This window comes from Mercenaria mercenaria, chromosome 14 (assembly GCF_021730395.1).
Source record: "Mercenaria mercenaria strain notata chromosome 14, MADL_Memer_1, whole genome shotgun sequence".
Lineage (NCBI taxonomy): Eukaryota > Metazoa > Mollusca > Bivalvia > Venerida > Veneridae > Mercenaria > Mercenaria mercenaria.
The window spans coordinates 28,783,388-28,803,911 of NC_069374.1; positions in this window are offsets into that span (position 1 = coordinate 28,783,388).

Here is a 20,524-nt window from a genome sequence, read left to right on the forward strand (position 1 = left end):
ATTCATATCATTCCGCATTCAAATGTAGATCTATTTCCGTACAAGTTAAAAATAAGAATGATATTTTCACTGTTTGAAACAGTGAAAATATCAATGATAAATTTCAGTACTTCACAGAAGAGAATAAAATAAAAGTTGTAGAACTTCATTCACAATTGACCTAAAATAATTAATGTATAAACTAAAGTGATCGTCAGTAGAACTTAGGTGCTACCTAGAAGGCAGAGCTCCCTTGAAATATCACCAGTGCCCCTAAAAATTAAAGGAGTGCTGCTGGAATTATTGATCTGTTTTAGGAAGTTTATGTTCTTTTAGAGCTATTAAAATTTTAGAAATTAATGATAATTCATGATTTCCGACTGAATGTGTTAGAATGCATTAAGATTAAATCTTGACATGCGAAAACTACAAATATGCTATATACGAACAACAGAAAGTTACGGTTCCTTTTAAAAGGAAAAAAGTGTCCAACTTTAATGCACAAATACTGCTATGACAGACATCTGGTATGGGAGAATGACAATCATTTACATGTACAAAGCTTGTTTTAAACCCAAAAGACTAGCCATCTTTAAAAGTTAATGATGAGAATTGTACCCAGAGAAAAACACTGTTTGCCGAAATTCTCAAAAACCCCAGTTTTATTTACTGAATTGCTAAGTTAGCAGTCTATGACATTTTTATGGTTAATCTTTTAGCACTAAAGAATAGGGATGGTAGTAGGAACCTTTTGTATGTTTACTGATAATTCATAATCAGTAGTTTTTTCCTAGTGATAAACTCTGGACAGTGATTTTTAAGCTTGCGGATAAAATATATGTGAACGGGGAGAAATGCATTAGAGCTATGTGCTTTTCACAGTTCAATGCCTGTATATTTTGATCCCAAAACCTTTTACTTTTTTTTAGGAAAATGGTTTTTCTACTGACTACTGTAAAAATCCATCCTAACCAGTAGAAAATATGCATTAACAGCATATAACATCTTGTAAAAATGCAACTATTGTAGCAATTATCAAATGCGCTAGGACTGTATAGATGTTTTTAGACCTTTGTTAATGACCTTTTTAATGTGCGTAGGCGTTCAGGTAAAAAACAAATTAAAACTTTTTACGTTTATCTAACCTTCAGATCCCATAAGAAAGCGTCGGATAGAAGCATTAGATTGCCAGTCAATACAAAGGCTTTTACAGTCCTATGTCTGTGGGTGCAGCAATAAATGCCAAGAGCAGTTCACGTATCAGCAGCTTCTGTTTTGGCGAGAGATGGTGCACACATTACCAATTGGCGAATCAAGAATGTCTAAGATTAACGAAATTCTTCGAACAACATCTCTTAAATCACCAGAGAAACATGCCAAAAATCAAATGTTCAAAGTGGAACAAAACATTGCATGTCGGTAAGATATATCTTTCACAGTACGCAATAGGACTTTTCTATTAAATGTGTGCAGATAACATATTGCATAATATTTAAGTATTTGTAACGATCTGAGACAAATGTGTACGTTTTTGTTTAAACACAAAGATTTATACTTAATTTATATTACTACTCTAAGTGATCTCCGTAGATTAATGAACGAGTACTGTAAAAGTCGTATTTTGATAAAATCAGCAGAACAGTACATTTGTATGTTTAGCACACACACTTAACTTTTCCTTGATATTATTAACTTGAAAGATTTACAGAATATGTCGTGTACTCGGAATGAAATGTTGGGCGTTCAAGGTAAGCAGTCGGACGCATGAGGTACTGATATTAGATTACAGTATTATTCTAAACCTTTTTTCCTTTGGAATTTTCAAATGTTCATATATTTTCAAAAAGACGTCATAATATATACCCCTGTAAACTCGTTTACTTAGAAACATTTTCCAAACTGTGTAATACAGCTGTCAAATCAGAGTTATCTATTGTGGATGCAAACATTTCTCTTTCAGGAAGTTTTTCATTGAAGTAGTTCTGTACATCTCAGAATCAACAATTTGCAGAGCTAAACAAGAACTAACTTCTGCGTTCGGACAAAGCCAATTGCCCAGGCAAATTACCCATTCCGCTAAAGGTAAACAAAATGTTTTAAAATTGTACTTGAAACGTCAGTCAAGTGGTAAATGTCTACGATGTACATAAATTATTAAAACATGACTGAAATGACCGCGCAGCCATACGTGTGTCTGTTCAACATTTTAAATATTTATAGTGTAATGTCAGTATGACTAAATCATAGTAATTATCACAGACAGACTAGGCACTGGACTGACAATAAAGATCTTTCTACTGTAACATTTTTTTCTTGTTTCGTCTAGTTCGATTCCGTAGAGACAAAAGCCAGATATTATACTATAGATATTTTTACAGGAATGATGTTAAATTAGATAAAGAAATGAAATTCATTCTGAAAACAGATTTCACCTCAATTGACTCCTTGGGTTGTAAATCCCAGCTATTAGATGGTCGCAATTAATCCAATAAATCACTGCTCAGTAGCAGTTTGGCTATGGCCAATTCTTCACATGTCTTAATTACAACCCTAAACTTATATTTTCCTTCCTAGGTTTAGAATGGCTCAGTTTACAATATTAGATCATAAAAACGTAAAAGCTATATCATAGTGTAAGAGCAAGATTACTTGATGCTAAATATGTATCTAATCTGTTTAATGCATTACTAAATTTAACACAAGTTTCCTGGACATAACCTAACATAATTTTTGTATTCCAGGGAATATTTGTGCTGGATTTATTCAGGCGTATGTTGAATCTACATGCGACAGAGACCCAACAGCAACTTTATTCAGGGTTCCCGTAAGCTTGTCACGACTTGACATGTTCCATCTCTATGAAGTTGTTCACAAAGAAGATTCGCTAAAAAAAAGCATGTTTTATCACATTTTGGCAGAGAAGTTTCCAAATGTTATCTTCAGCAAGGTAAAGGTGTTGCTTGAAATAAAGCATTAAACATGTTTCAGTTACTTATCCATGTGCTAGCACTTTAGGTTTAAACATTAAATTACTGTTTTGTTATAGATCGTTTAATTAATACTTTATTGATTTTTTAAAAAAGTTCATAAAATCAATTAATATTGTATTTAAGAGATTAAATTAAACGCTTACACTGTTGCCATCATAATTATACAATGAACATTCCAGACACAGAAGTATACGAAATGCAAAGAATGTAATGAGTTCAGAGAACTTATAGCAGCCGAGAAAAATCCTGAGCTAAGAAAAGAGATAATGGATCTAAGAGATCTTCACCTGAGAGAACAGCAGTATGTAGGCCTAATATATTGATCCTTTGCTCTTATATTGGCTTTTTTCAAAACAGTCAATGCTTACTTTTCACAAAATTACTGTTCAGTCTATATTTAAAGGTAGAATGTCGTTAATTTAGGCCTAAAAGTTCTTTGTTTCCGGTAATATGCTTACACAAAATTAGGGTAGAAGAAGATCTGATTTTTTTTTTGTGTGTGTGGGGGGGGGGGGGGGGGGGGGGGGGGGGGGGGGGGGGAGGGGGGAGCGTGGGGGTGTGGGGGGGGGTTCTTCTTAAGTGAGAGATTTTGGAAATTATTTTTGTGTCAAAAATAAATACAGATAAGGGGATTATGCCTTTAGATCATCAGTAAGTTGATTTCTAACATCACTGACCACGTTTAAAGCATAAAAATTGCAGTTTTGCAACTTTTTGTTAAAGCGACGAAAAGAAAAATTAAAAACAGTTTCCAAGGCCATAAAACATTTTGGGTCGGGTCAAAAATTTAGGATATATCGGGATACCGGAAACAAACATTTTTTTACGCATAAAGGTGCTTGAAGTTCGTATATATCATCTGCGAAAGTCAACCTTACCTTAGACTTATATGAATTGTAATCTCAAATTAAATATCATTTAAAACGAGGCTGATTTTATGTGGTCAGTCCTTTAATTTCGAGACACAAGGTTATATCTAGAAAGTATATCATGTCCTTTTCTGGTGAACACTTTGATATATGCACGTATGTTGTAGAAATCAATGATGTTTGACATAACAACTTGTGTGAGAACATGCGGAGATGTAACAAACAGTATGTGTGTTGTTTGAGAAATTACTAGAATGATGCGAGAGTATTAATTTTGCAAACAATTTCTCACTTTTCATTAAATAGTATGAAAAATAGAAAAGAATATGACAATCTGTCTGACACAACTGTTTAAGCCGAACGTTTCAGATTGTTAAAACCTTAGTTCTATTTTATGTTTAGTTTAAGTTTTCTGACACCTACATCAAAATACGTTGATATGTTTAGGACACACACTTTTCTTATCAGTGATTCGAAGGTTTTAAATATGAATTAAATATGCTCATAATGGCAGTCAAACGGATGTGACATCTGTGATATTGTATATAATAATCATGTTGAACATTATTTCAAATGAATATAAAAAAATTCTTGGTCACTCCACCTATGTGTTTAACACGCAAAATACTTATTATTATCTATTTAGAATGGAAAGGGAAGCGTACTATGTGAGGAGAGCACAGGCTGAAATGCGGAAGGCTGATATTTTGTCGATTATTTTAGACGGTATGGACCAGAAGAAGACGAATCTTCCTTCGTATGCTCATGACAACAACCCAGTGGTAATATTAAAATGTTTGCTTAAATTGTTACATAGGCCTGTTAGACCTATATGTTTAACAAAATGTTTAGTTTAAATGACAAATAACGGAATGAAAATGTGTCCGCAAATATTTTACAGCATGTAACAATAAGAGTTCAGTTTACAGCCACTTAAGACAGATCGTATTTCCTAATCAAATGGTAATAACAAAATATTTGCTTAAGTACTAGCATAAATATGTTATGTTGCTATCTATAATTTTAAAATAAAAGATTTCTGAACATTTTTATGTACACGTGTAAGCTATCAGAGTAAGTTTACAGTCCCTCAATATTTCCTGATATATTCAGTGTCTCAGCCTTAAACTTAGCATTAAAATTACAATCATGATAAAATGAAACAGTTCTATACTTTATACGTACGTATGAAATAGTCGCCCGTCGAAATTCTCGTCGTTTATTAGTCTACACTGAATGTTACGGTGGCTGATTTCTGCCACTGTCGTTCTGGCGCCCCCACAAGAAAGACAGAACGACGTTTTACTCTTTTGACGTTGTTTCGTTCCCTCGTTTGGCGCCCCCGCCAAAACGTATAAACGAAGTATGCAACGCGACAGAACGAAAGAACGACACTTATAAACGGCGCCCTGAAAAACGTCGTGTTAGCGTTCTGTCGTCCTAGCGCCCCACCACAACGACAGAACGAAACAACGCCAAATGTGAAACTATCGTTCTGGTGTTCTGGCGCGTTCCGATAGAGAATGCGCAGTGTTGTCATATTTTTCGTACTTTGCTTAAGCCTATTTCTACTGTTTCATAGATAGATAGATACACTTTTTCACGGAATCCATAAAAGTTTAGAAACGGCACCTATCTTTTATATTTCACACTTCATTTCATTCATATCACCCGGTTTTGTTTCAAGCTTAAGTTAAAAATAACAGCGACTTAGCAGATATATCCAGCTATAATACTTATGTTATTCGAAAAAATACAAATATACTGGTAAAAACGGTGGAAGTATTTATCTAGGGTTAAATATGTATACGGTCAAAATACTTGAAACATCGTAGCCATATCTTTACTCTAAACATAAGTAAATATTTTTTGTTTAATGCATTCATTCTAGCTTTGATGGAAAAGAATAATAGAACGCTAAGACGACTTTTTATGGCGCCGTTTGTAAGTGTCGTTCATTCGTGTTGCATTCTTCGTTAGTTGTTGCGGGGTCGCCAGAACGTGGGAACAAAACAACGCCAAAAGAGGGAAAACGTCGTTCTTTCGTTATGTCGGGGGCGCCAGAACGACAGAATGAAACTGGCAGAAATCAGCCACGGTGACCATAGAATGTGACAAATGCTTTGCCCGTTTAGATCAACGGAGAAGAAAGTAAACTTAGAAAGAGTGCCAGAGAGTTGTAAGTTACAATATTCTTATAATTTATTTGCAGGGTTCTGGACAATTAAAGTTAAAAACGCACGTTACCGGAAGTATTGTACATGGGAGGGGAAAGTACTTTTATGTTGATTACAACCAGTACCCCCATGATACGAATCTAACACTTTCGTGTCTACTGAAAATTCTTCTGCAAGAAGCGAGAAATGGCCAGCTGCCACCAACGCTGTATGTCCAGCTTGATAATACTTGCAGGTATAGTAAATAATCGTTCATGATTGCAAAAATACCTAAAACAACTGTGCATTCATTTTGTATTCTCTGCGACAGAGGAACTGCTACACTTTTAAGACAGAAAATGTAGGGCATCTGGCTCTCATCTAATTGTTACAATCCGGCTATTGAGTAATAAGTTTGTTGTCTGTCCTTCCATCCATTCGTCTCTTTCTTTGGGACTACTAACCATTACTTTTACAAAATTATCTATCACAACATTACAGTAAGTGGAAATGCTATACTATCAGTGTACAAATGTTCTTCATGCGCTGCACATTTATAAATTAACATACATTTCATGGAAAATAAGAATAAATACTTCACTGGTATGATGGGGATTCTAGTGAAACTAAAGATTGTTCGAGAGGTAATGTGTTTTTAAATGCAATATTTTATATACATCTTTGTAGAAAAAATAAACGCTCAGGAATGTACCTACTTCCTTTTGCGTGTCTTGTGACACTATACATATATACAATGCTTGAAATTGATCTGCAGATTAAAAGCTCACAGTAATTTGTATTTGACAGTATTTTCGTTATGTATAATGGTACTAAATTTGAAATATAATTATGTTCAACATTTCTTTCCAGATTTGGATATCTTTTTTAATTGTTGGTCACACGCACGAGGACGTCGATCAATGTTTCTCAAGAATTAGTGTGAAAATGAGGGAACAAAATACGCTGACGTTGTCAGAACTCCATGATGTAATTCAACGATCGCAAACGCCAACACCTAAAAGCCGCAATATTGATACTGTCTGGAATATCTCAGGGTGGCTAACAGGCTACGTGAATCAGATTCACAATGTGACATTCCCAAAACTTTACAGGTAAATATACTTTACTTGCATACTATGTATACTACGTTAATTGCTGATTAGAACTGCAATCGGTATTTATGAAAATGTTCACTTCAAGCAATAAAGACATAATTATATGAAATACATGTATACATATTAATGAAGTAAACCAGCTAAGCAAAATGGAGGACATGTAACGTTTCAAGCCTGTATCTGATTTCTGATCTCTCTGTCGTGGGGGCTTTGTCTCACTCTGTCCCTCTGGTCAAATCGCTCTGTGTCCGTACTGGTAGAGGATGAATTATGCGCCCTGTGTGGCTGCACTTGAACTATGTAAAGCGCTTTTGAACGTGAAATTGATCATGAAAAGGGCGCTATATAAATCTGGTATAATAATATTGACTTTATTAAACGAGTTGAATAAACTGCTAAAATGCGAGGTTTTGCCGGGCATTTTATCACTTTTATTCAACGAGTTTAGTAAATTCAATGTTGAAAGTCACAAATGTAATATTCTTTTTATCACATGTTAGCCTTTCCTGTCGAAACATCAAAAATTCTACTTCCTTTTACTATATAAACTCAGTTTGACCAAGTGTATTATCATTTTTATTTAATGGCTTTATCACACTCCCGCGACGTCAAACATGTGATGAATGTAACTTAACAAAAGTCGTTTACATTTTTACATATGTATATATGTTCTTTCATGCATTAAATCCAGTGTTTTTTTTTTTCTGTTGACTTAGATTTTACGAAAACAAACGGCAACGTAATCATTCGCCATTTTCGTCCATAAATTATATATTTGTTTAGAAACTATTTTCGACAACTGTTTTCTCTAATATTTGTCAATGGTTTGAATTAAGAAATAATTTATAGCAAAACAGTGCTTTATCACTATTTATATACGATGGGTGGTTATACGTCGGGCGTAATAATTTCACGAAGGCGCAACCCTCGTGAAAATTATTTCGGACGAGGTATAACCGCCCGAGTGTATACATAGTGATAGAGCACAGTTTTGCTATAAATTATTTCGATTCTAATAAGTTCTTTATTGTAAAAATTATATCAAATTGATTGAACTGTTTCTTCGTGGAAGCATGGCGCCAATAGTAGATATTTGTTAAAACACGCCAGGACCGAGAACGGTAATACGTCTAACGGCAGAATTCATTTCGAGCGAATATTATTACAAATTATTCAGCAAAGCGGATGACCAACTCAGTATGTGTATAAATTAATCAAAACATGTGTGCACATGTTACTAAGTAAAATATTTCATGAATTTTGAAAGCGCTATTTCTTGATGCGTACATGGCGCTAAATATCACGTTGACGTTACGTCAACATAACATCGTTGTGATGATTAAAGCATTGTCAGTCATATTAGAATATTGATTAAGAGGGTAGAACATTTTATTGAATCCACTACTTTATCATTTACCAGAGAGAATAAGGATAATATCCCCCTTCCATCCATCCCCCTTTATTTCTTCCCCTTGAAGTTCGCGTGTATTATTAAAACAAATGCCTGATAATATAAAATTAAGAGTATTTAATCACAATTAATAGAATTATAATTATGTGATTTTAGAATATATACTGATGAGGCAGAGCACGTGACCATTCAGTATAAAGTCTTATCGACAGACGACGAATGGCATCCTAAAGCAGGCGAAAAACCTCTTGAAATTTTTGTAATCCGAAATGGAGAACAGCTTTTTCCGAAGGGCTCCCCAGATGTCGTACTACCAAATTACCAAGATGATATTCAAGACCTTAAAAGGTAATTTCATTTCAATCTTTGGAAAAGACGGGAGAGAGAGAGAAAGAGAAAGAGAGAGAGAGAGAGAGAGAGAGAGAGAGAGAGAGGGGGGTGGAGAAAGAGTTATTACACTACAGGTCATAATTCTGTATTGATAAACCTCATCCTCCGTTAAAAAAACTGACATTGCATTTGTTTCACTAAATAAAACAAGCTACATGACGACATCTAAGTAACATATATATTTTCACGGAACGTGCCATATATAAAAGGGTCAGTATATATATAGTTTGAAATTCTTGTGCAAGTATAAATGCAATGTTCAATTTCCACGGAATAACAACAGTTAACTTCTGAGGTTTTTTTTTTCAATAATTTTAAAACTATTAAATTAAATTTAAAATTAAAATGGGCCGTTCTTTGATAGAACCTGCATTAATTATGGTATTATTATTGCATAGTAAGTAATTTAAAATAGTGGAAAATCATCGTTTTCTTGTGTTCAGACAGAAACATGAAACAAGTGTATTATAATACAGATATCTCAAGCAATTTAAATTCTACTGTATTTTACAAATAAATGTTACTTGTGTTGCCATGGCAACAGAAATTCCAAAGCACCTGTGCATCATGTAACTATAGACGTGCGTGGATAAAAGGTCAGTAATGAAAGCAAAAATATACAGTTGAGTCATGTCTCAGTAAAATAATTTTAAAGTTTTCCAAAATATTTAAAAGTGTGAAGTTAAGTAAGTGATACGCAAACTTTGTTGTATTTATGACTTGAAAAATACATGACATGCACGGCAACGTCATATTGCTTTCATGGCGTTTTAACGTCACTTCTCAAAATGTCCAGTGCATTACTTAAATTCACTGTAATTCTTGAAATAGTGAAGATAACAATTTCAAATTTTCAAATTTGAAAGGTTAAATGTTCTTCATGAATATTTTGTTATCTCAAGTTTGACTTTTTTCACTAAAAAGGTTTTTTTCATGGGACGCCCAACATTTACTTTCACTATAAACACACACCCCTTTGACTGACAGGATTCAATAAACAGTCTGTTTACCAGGTGGTGATATTTGAGTGTTGCACAAGTCAAAAGGTCAATTTTGTATATTAAATTTAACGGAGATTAACATCAACTCATGAAACAGAAAATGAACTATGATACTATTCTCCGTCATGTCCAAATAGAAATACAGTAACAATGATGTCGTTTTCGACAATGGCGAGAAAACAATTGACTAAGCAAAAATATTTTAGTTTTTATGATATAAGTCCAGATAAAGTCAGGAATGTAATTTAGTTTTCTAATAGATATACAATAAAGGTAAAAATAAAAGGTTTTATAAAGCCCTATAAACAGTCCTACAAAAGCGTCACCTAAATGAATGGCATGATTATGTTTGATTATTTTTAATTCAAAGGTCGATGCAAAGAGATTTCGAGTTGGTCCACTTTAAGGATCACCAAGTATCTGAATGGAACTCGTTATTTGAAGAAATCGGTGGATTTTCTACTGCATCTGAAGTTTGGCCAGTGTCAATGCTAAAAGAGGGTAGAGAATTCCCTGTGCAAACCTCTATATTGAGTGAAAAAGAAAAGGAAGTTATTGATAGATACAGGGCAAAGAAAACCCAGTTAAAACAGGTATATTGAGCTTTCCTATTTCAACAATTACATCTTATTTTCGGAGATCTTATTTGATTGCGAAATTAGTTTAACAATTCATATGATATTTAGCATAGATATACATGAAATGTATATTAATGATTTCGTTTATAGCCCGATACACAATGAAAGGGTGTTATGTGTATTGCAGACTTGTAAGTGTAGTTAACCGACTAAAACTTCTGTTTTATGTACCCTTTTAGTTTCATTAGCGGTTGATACGCGAGGTGTATTTAATGTTATTATATACCTTGCGCGCCTCGTGAGATCCGATCTGGCAAAATCCACTCGAGCCGAATACTGCATCCCAGATCAAGCTACTGTTATAATAACCCTATTATATCTTGCTCTTGGAGTATAAAGATGATAATTATTTATTTTTCATACCATTGAGTAATTAGATGATAACAACTACAACCTGCGAGAACAGCTAACATCCAATAAGTATTAGCAGTTATCATTGAATGACTCAGTAGTAAAGATAAATATCATCTTTATTCTCTCAAAGTAAGTTATTATTAAACAACCAAATACATTTTAAAATATATTTAAATTAATTGTTTAAATTTGATTTAGACTGGCATCAGTCATTAGAGTCATAAAATGTAAAGCATTTGGCTATATATTCAATCCTACGGTGTTCCGTTTGAACAATCGTGACTTTTTATTTAAATTAAACACTAAACCGTGATGCACGATGGTATGACGACAAAAACGCGATGGCACTACAATGAAACAATGATTATACGGTGGTGAAAACGCGATGGCACGATGACGGAAACGCGTTGGTGCGATGATACAATGGTGAAATGTCGATGTAATATCGCGTTTTCACTATCATATCATCGCACCATCGCGTTGACTATTGTGTCATCGCGTTTTCATCATCGTTCAATCGCGTTTTCACCATCATGTCATCGCGTAATCATCATAGTGAAAACACGATGGTACGATGATGATAACGTGATGGCACGATGGTGAAAACGCGATAGCACGATGATGAAAACGGGATATTACATCTAGATTTCACCATCGTACCATCACATCATCGCGTTTTCACTATCGTACCATCACTGTTTCATCATCGTGCCATCGCGCCATCGCGTTTTTGTCATTGTACTATCGTGCATCGCGTTTTAGTACTAAATAAAATGTCACGATTGTCCAAACGGAACACCGTACAATCCTCTCGAATACCACTTTTTGAAAAGAAAAAAAAATATGTTTTGTCTCTCAAACCAGAGATGAGCCTAGAGAGGAAATGTAAAGAAAAAGCAGTGTCAGTATTAAAAAAATAATATCGTTACAGATTAATTGATCTCAACAAACTGTATATCTAAATTTGGTTCAATGCATGACTTTGTAGGCTGTGTCTTAGGAAAGACAAGGAGTGCATTACATTTTATTATTTTTTCCACAGAAAATTCACTTTAGCAAATATTCTAGATTAACAAATTGAGCATGTCCAAAATTGATATATCCAGTTGCATTTCATGTTTGCTTGATAATATTATATAACCTTGAGCATTGTATCACAGAAAAATATTAAAATTTTCATTTTTGTTTTAAGCAATGCAGTTAAGAAAAATTCCATTTATTTTATTTATTTTTCTTTCCCCAATTCACCCGTTATTAGTTGACAACTTTTTCAGAGAAGTTGCTATCGTGATAAACGTATATAGCAATAGTTTGACAATAGACATAGAGAATAATATCCTTAAAATAACATTAAAATCCACCGTCAGCTACTTTATATTAACGTTTTAGAACGTTTACCATATAAATTAAAAAAGAAATCATACGTCAAAATGGTATTGTCCTTCCTTCAGTATCATTGAATGACACGTGGTGAGATAGGACTTACAAGGATTCCTACGTAGGCAACACAAAACCGTTAAAGATATGTAAACATTACCCATAAAACACAAAGATATGTAAGAATTACCCGTAAAACACAACTGCAATCTTATTACAATTGCATCATATAGACCTACCACAGAAGTAACCACCCGCCCGCTTAGCTCAGTAAGGAGAGCTTAGTCTACGGATCGTGGGGTCGCGAGTTCGATCCTAGGGCGGGGTGTATGCTCGCCATGACGATTTGATAAAAGACATTGTGTTTGAAATCATTCGTCCTCCACTTTTGATAATTCATGTGGGGAAGTTGGTAGTTACTTACGGACAAAAAGGTTTGTACTGGTTTTAGAATCCAGGATCACGGTTAGGTTAAATGTCCGCCGTTACTAATTGAAATCTGTTTAAAAACGGCGTTAAACCCCAAAACAAACAAACAAAACAGAAGTAACTGGGTTTTTTATGATAAACGGTATTTGCATTGCAAAAAATAATTTAAAAGATATTCTTCTATAACTTTCACAGGTGTACACGAATAGGCAAAATGGTGACAGACGACATTATTTTGAAGGGGATCTAGTGGTATTTGCAGGGAAAGATGGAAATAACGTTGGCAAGGTATCGAAAGTAGACGGAGAATATTTGGAAGTGGAGGACTTTGAAAGGAATGGTCAGAAATATATTCCATGTTCAAGGAAAAGGAAAATCAAAATAAGCTCATGTCATCGGGGTAGTTTTGAATTGTGCAAAGACAACACTTTGCCCAAGCGCATTAAGAAAACTTATTTTGAGAAAAACTAATAAAACAGTTCAGAACATTTCGAGCATTCAGTATTATAGACCTAATGAAAAATTGATAATATTTTTCTTTGTTGATGAAGACGGCTAAAATGACTTGAATATAAACAGAAAGGGCAAATTTGGAAATTCGAAAACGGTATCCCGCAAATTAAAGTCTATTTTGACTCAGCGCGTTCATTTAGACTCTGCAGAAAGCGGGACAAATCAGTAACTTCTATAAATTTAACACAATAATAAAACGTGATTCTTTTCCTCGAAAATGGAATATATTCCGCAAATGATCGAAAAAAAAAACACGGTACCCCTGAAATGTTGATAAATTATTCACTAATTGTTATGTATTATTTGTTTCATAATTAACAATTGTTTTCGTGGTCATTTTTACATTTTAGTGAGCACAACGAGCATTTCTTCAAATATTTTGACATTTTTTCAGCGTTTATTTTCGGGATTTTTCGGGAGTACTCGGAAGCTGTTACGGAAATGTCGGCTGCTAGCATTTTGTTTGCATGGGCTCGATACAAAATGTTATAGCTTGAGAAGTTTTTCTTGAGACATGTGGGTTTTATTTTATTTTAAGCTTTAAGTTTTCTAATGAAACTTAAACTTGAAATTTGAAAATTTGTTGTGTTTTTTTTTTCAACTGGGTTACCACAAATGGTCATTCATGACATAAACGAAAGTTTTGCGAAAACTGATATTGAGATAATTATGTTCACTGCTTTAACTTTGGAACACAATGGTAAAAAAAACGTATAACTGATTTAATTTACAATACAAAGCAGAATGTTAAATGGAGGTCCGGAAGAAAGCAGAAATGTTAGTTCATCAAGGCTATGTGATTTATTGAAAATCAAATTTGTTTAAAATCTCATCATGAAGTTAAAATGCAAGAGTCCTTATCCTTTTGTCTGTTTATTTCGACTTAATACATGTTTTGATTATTTTTTGTACCACCTGAACAAAAAGTTGTATTGGAAGTATACTGGTTTCAGTCTGTCTGTCCGTCTGTCTGTATGTACAGATAGGTACAAATCTTGTGCGCACCAACACTCCTCGTTCCCTTGGCAAAATTTATTGAAACTACATATAAGTAGTTATATAAATACCGCTTTTGGAACATCTGACCCCACTTAACCTTTTGACCACTTCTAAAAAAACGACCAATGCCGGACAATTTAAAATCCACAGGTTTTAAACCCAGCAATTAACCCAACCCTAAACTTATAATACTAACTCGCGAAGCTAAAACCTTCGGGGTCTTTGACCCAGTCAGACCTACAGTCTTCGGCTGCACTCGGTACACTTGTACCCTCAAAATCTAATGACACCGGTGTCTTTTCTTTAACAAGTTTATCAATCAATATCGTTTGTAAAGCGACACCGGTGTCGCTTTATTGGATTTATTTTCATTCATAAAACCGATATGTTTACATTTGTAGTACAATTCGTTTAAACTTCCTTGTGATCGATTTACGTTTTACAGCTGATTTAATATAAGTGTCATAGGTAAATTAAGTGCATTTTTTAAAAATGGTTATGTGGGAAACCACAAATTCAACCAATCAAAAGCCTGCCATTTTTCTGCCAACTTGGCAGACACTGCCACATTGCTGCCACTTGGCAGACCTTTGGCAAAACTTTGGCAGATTATATTTATTAATAAAATGTAAGGTATTTGATCTTATTTTCAATTAGTAAGTATATTATCAGGGTACACATAGTAATTAAAACTTTAATTAAGCTTTTAATCCAAAAGTCTGTTTCTATCATAGGATACAGGTTCATCCGATATGTAGAATCTGATGTAACTACCCATCAAAAGCATAAATGTTACTTCTGTAGATGCTGAATCGTTATAAGGATGAATATCAAACATTGTCCCTTGTGTTAAATAAATTTTAATTTTTTTCTTATACATAGATATTAACTGATCAGTGTCAAAGTCCTCAGCTGCCTCAGCTGTTATATTTACATTATCAAATATATCAAAAAATAAAACATCATCCTGAGGCCTATAATTCCGCCACCTAAATATAAAATGTGATATTGGGCTTTTAGTCGGTTTATCCGGTTCACCTAAAGAGCTCGCACCCTTTAATAAAATCTTAATATCTATTATATAAGTTCCGGGTTTTCTGACTATAAACACACCACTCAAAAGCATATCTAGTACATCTATTTTATATTTTTGGTCTATGAGTATAAAATCTTCATAATCTACGATAATTCCAGGTCTTATTTCAAATATATTTAAATAGTTCAGATCGGCCATATTTTTATATGTTGAATATATCCAGGCACCACGACGGTCAAAATACTTTTTCATTTGTATGTAATCAAAAGTATGATTATAATAGTATTCAAAGAGAAACACTTCACGTTTTACTTTTTCTAGTTTTTCTTCTATTTTCCTGTCTTTCTTTTTAAGTTTAAGAATTATTTCAGCTAAATCATCAAGTCGTTTTGTTGTAGCAACTTCAGAAGCAGATAAACTATCAACAGTATTCTTTGTTCTAGCTAATTGTGTTTCTTGTTTTAAAGAAACATTTTTTACTTTTGTAATTTCTTCAGCATTAGTGGTAATTTCTTCGACATTAGCAGTTATTGCTTTAGTATTAGCAGTAATTACTTGGGTATTAGCAGTGATTGATTCTCCTTGTTTAGCTGATATTTCAACTACAGAGTCCAAATCATTTATTATTTTTTTAATTTGATCATTAAATTTATCATTAAATTCATTAATATCTTTTTGTAATAAACCTTTAAGTTTACTTAACTCTTCGTACTTTATATTGTGACGTGCATCAACATTATTAATCAGGTCTACAAGTTGTTTCTTCAAATTTTCTAGCTGATCATTAATTATGTTAATTGCTTCAGTATTAGCAGTAATTAACTCTCCTTGTTTAACTGATTTTTCAACTACAAAGTCCAGTTCATTTTTATGTTCTTCAACTTTAGCATTAAGCTGCGTCATATCTTCTTGTAATTTTTTTTGTAATATTACTTAAGTCTGCATACTTTAAATTATGACGGTTGTCAACAGTACTAATCCAAACTCGAATTTGGTTTTTAAAGTCATCTATTTTAGAATTGAGCTCTTTTTTAAAGTCATCTAATGCTGTGTCATGGTTATCACCTCTTTGTGAAGCTGCCTTTTCCAGTTCAGATTTATATTCTGCAAATTTATTTGAAAATGTATCGAGTAAATCTTGATTCCCTTTTGTCATTTCAGTATTTAGTTTATTTATTTCTGTTCTGATTTCTAACTGATACATATTTTGTAACTTTTTCTCAGCTTCAATAATCTTGTCTTTTAGTTCTTCATGTTTAATCATACTATCTTTTAATTCTTGAACTTGATTGTATAACTTTTCAAAATTGGTTCTAAATACTTTTTTTATGTTTTCATCTGTCAAGTCAGATTTCTCTTCAAGTTCTTTAATAGAATCAGTCATAGCTTTCATTTCTTCTTCAATTTTACCTTGTAATTCAACTATCAATAATGAATTCTTTTTAAAATCTTTTGTTAATTCTTCAATATTCTTTACTTCTGCTTCTAGTGTTTGTTTTATACTTTTGACATCTTCAAGATTATAGTTATCTATTACATTTTGAATTTTTTTATACACAAACCGTCTTGAAACTGCATCGTTGGGTTTATCTGGATTTCCTAGGTTGATTATTTCATTACCTCCCATATCCAATGCTCTGTTCATTGTGTTATCAAGTTCCTTATTTCTGTGAAGATATGATTCCATGTCCTTTCTAAGCTTTTTGTATTGTTTTTTAGTAGCATAATCACTTAAATCAATATCAAATTTAACTTTACTTATACTTTCAGGTTCACTTATTTGTTCTATATTATTAAAAACTCCCATTATATATTACCAGTAAAGTTTTTTCTTAAAAACTTCCTTGGTTTGTCAATATATAAGAAATCATATTTTTGATTTGTTGCATTAGCAAAAGAGTTAGGGTTAATATTTTGTTCATTACAAATCATATCATTTTCTCGTTTACCTGGACTTTCAAATAAAATATAATGTGAACAGTTAATTCGAATATCTTTTGGTGTTTTATAGTAAGACTGACTTAAATAAATAACACAACAGTTTTTGTGACGTCCTTGAATAAAGTATTTTGTTATTTCATTTTGAACTTTTTTATCTTCACATACAAAATCATCAAATATTACTACTTTTTGTTTTTCTGATTCAAGATTCTCACAAGGTTCAATTTGGTTGGGATCAGCTGAATATTCAAGTATTTCATTTGGATCTACTTTAATTTTTTTTGCAATTTGGCTTAAGTTGTTAATTAAATCTTGATATTTAGATTGTTCTAGGTTTTTAGCATATAAGTATAATTTATCATAATATATAAGAGGTTTTCGAAGTATATGCATTAATGTATTTGTTTTTCCAGATCCAGAAGATCCACATATTAACATTCTAAAACATGAATCTGGCATAAAAGGATAATATTGTGTAAAGTTATTGGATTTATCACTTTTTGTATCATAATTTGGAATTTCCATTTATATAATATTACATTATTTTACATTATTTTACAATATTTTACATTATTTTACATTATTATATAAATGCAATCAAAACTTAATGAAATAAGAATAAGAAAAAAATTAGTCGGGCAAAAGATGAGAGATCTTAGAGAAGAAATAATGAGAGAAAAAATAAGAAAAGCTACAAATCGGGATATGTACACTGAAATTTATAAACCAATTACTGAAAAAATAGAAAGTCAAAAAGAACAATTATCAAGTCAGTTAAAAGCATTACCTGGAATAAAACAACAATTAGCGTTACTTCCAAAAAGTATATCAGAAGATTTGACACAAGGTATTGCTGAATTAACTAAAGGAATGCAAGAAGAATCTAAAAAACAACAAGCTTTAAAACCGGCTCCTTATACATCAATAGATTGGGGGGATGAACCTGTCGGATGGGTTCCTCAAGATGAACTTAAAAGATTAGAAGATTACGGAAGAGAAAAGATGGGAATAACTGAAACAACTGATGATACAACTGATGATACAACTGAAGAATTTCCTGAAATTGTTGAGACAAGACCGAAAGAAAAGGAAATACCTACAGTAGATTTAGATGCTTTTCTGGATAGTAATGTTTTAAAAGAATATAAATATTACAAACCGTCTAAAATGTTTGAATTTTTTACTGCAGATGAATCTAATCCAGATAAAATAAGTAAAGACGATCTTGAAGTTACAATAGATGATGTTACTGAAAATATCAAAAAATTAAATGGTTCAATAACTGGCAAATCAAATTCAAAAGATCCAAATAAGCAAAAAGAAGCAAAAGAATTAAAACGTAAACAAAATGAATTAATAAATTACAAAGACCGGTTAAATAATATTCTTGGTATGGCTTCTACATATGGACAAGGAATAAAACATCATAACCCATATAAAGTTTCACCAAATGGGCAATATGGTAATTTAATTATTAACTTAAATAAACTTTATGGTCAAAACAAATTAATTGCTAAGGATAGAATAACTGGAAAAGAAGTAATTAACACTAAAGTAGATGATGATTTAATTGATTTGATTAATAAAAGATATAACAATAATATAAAACATTCAATTCATTCAAGAAAAATATTCAAAGAATTAACAGAAAAGTCAGGATTACCTATCAATAAAAGATCTATGAAATTTAAAAAAGTAATTAGGGGACAAGGTTATGACGTTTGTCCATGTAATCCAAAAGAATTGGTTAATGACTTAGAGTTAATTTGTGGTTCAATTGATGCTGGAAATAATAATGAAGAACTAAAAAATGAAGGTATTAGAATAATTGATGAACTATTAAAAATGAATTCTCTTTTACCAGAACAACATGAAATGTTATATAAAAATTATTTTTCTTGAATTTAAACTTTAATAATTATATAAATGGAACAAAAAATAGTATTAATTTCTGAAACAGTTAAAGATAATAAAAATACTCCGAGTGATTTTACAATCAGATTTAGTCGTTCTTTAATTTTAGATAAAAATAAAACTTATGTTGTTGGTTTGGATAGTATTAACACTATGACCTACTCTTGGCATAATATTAGTGATGAATACGACAATAAAAGAATTCGTTATCATAATGGTAAGGATTGGAAAGATATTATATTTACAAATGGTTCTTACAGTTACACAGATATTAATAACTATATTAGGGAAACATTAATAAGTAATGGTGATTATGAATTTGATAAATCAGAAATTGCTCCAATAAGTTTGGAATTTGATTTAAGTAGTTTTAAGATTTTGATTTCAATTACAGATAATTTTAAGTTGGATTTGGAAATATCAAATTTTCATACATTGCTTGGATTTGAGAAAAAAAAATTGAGAAATACTGAATGGGGAACTACAACACCAAATATAACTAACTCTGTGGATACAATTTACATTCATTGTGATCTTATTGATAATTCACTTGTTGATGGTAATTTCAGTGATATTATCTATGCTTTAAGTACTGCAGATTTAACAAGAGCTTATCCATTTACAAAAGAACCACAAAGAGTTGGATATTCTGAAATTAATAAATATATTATAAATTCAATTAGAATATATATTACAGATGTATTTGGTAGAATAATTAATTTTAATGAGGTTGAAACAAGTTTTACACTAATTTTAAAAGAAATTAATTAAAACTTTTATTAAATTTTAGTTTTATATAATGTACAAAAAAGTTTATGACAAAAATAAAGGAATATTATGTTGATGCTCACACAGGAAAAGAAATCATACATGGAATACCTGTGGTCTCCGAGGACGCGGTCCTTGGAACAGGTATCTTTGACACTTTAACGAAATTGTTTTCAAGCGGAGTTGCATCTTCAATTAGCACAGCTGGAAAAAAAGCTCTGGAAACAGCAGGAAAAGCAGCACTTGAAAGTGGAACAAAAAAGGTTGGAACAGAAGTTGGAAATTTAGCTGCAGCGAAACTTGTTGAAAAACTTAAAAAGAAACCTGCTCCGGCAGTTAGTAATTTAATTGCCAAGGAATTACAAGAAAAGAATAACAGTAAAAATAATAAGGAGGAGGAGGATATTCATATGAGAATAAATAGAATATTGTCAGGATCTGGAACTTCAGCTCAACAAAAACGTATTAACAGATTAATTTATAAAAACTAAAGTTTTAACTTTAATAAAAACTAAAATAAAAAATAAAATAATATATAATATATACATGTTTAGAACAAAACAATATTGTGAAAGATATGAATTAACTCCTATTCAATTAGATACAGCCTTAATATCTGTCTTGGGAAATAATGTTAAGCAACA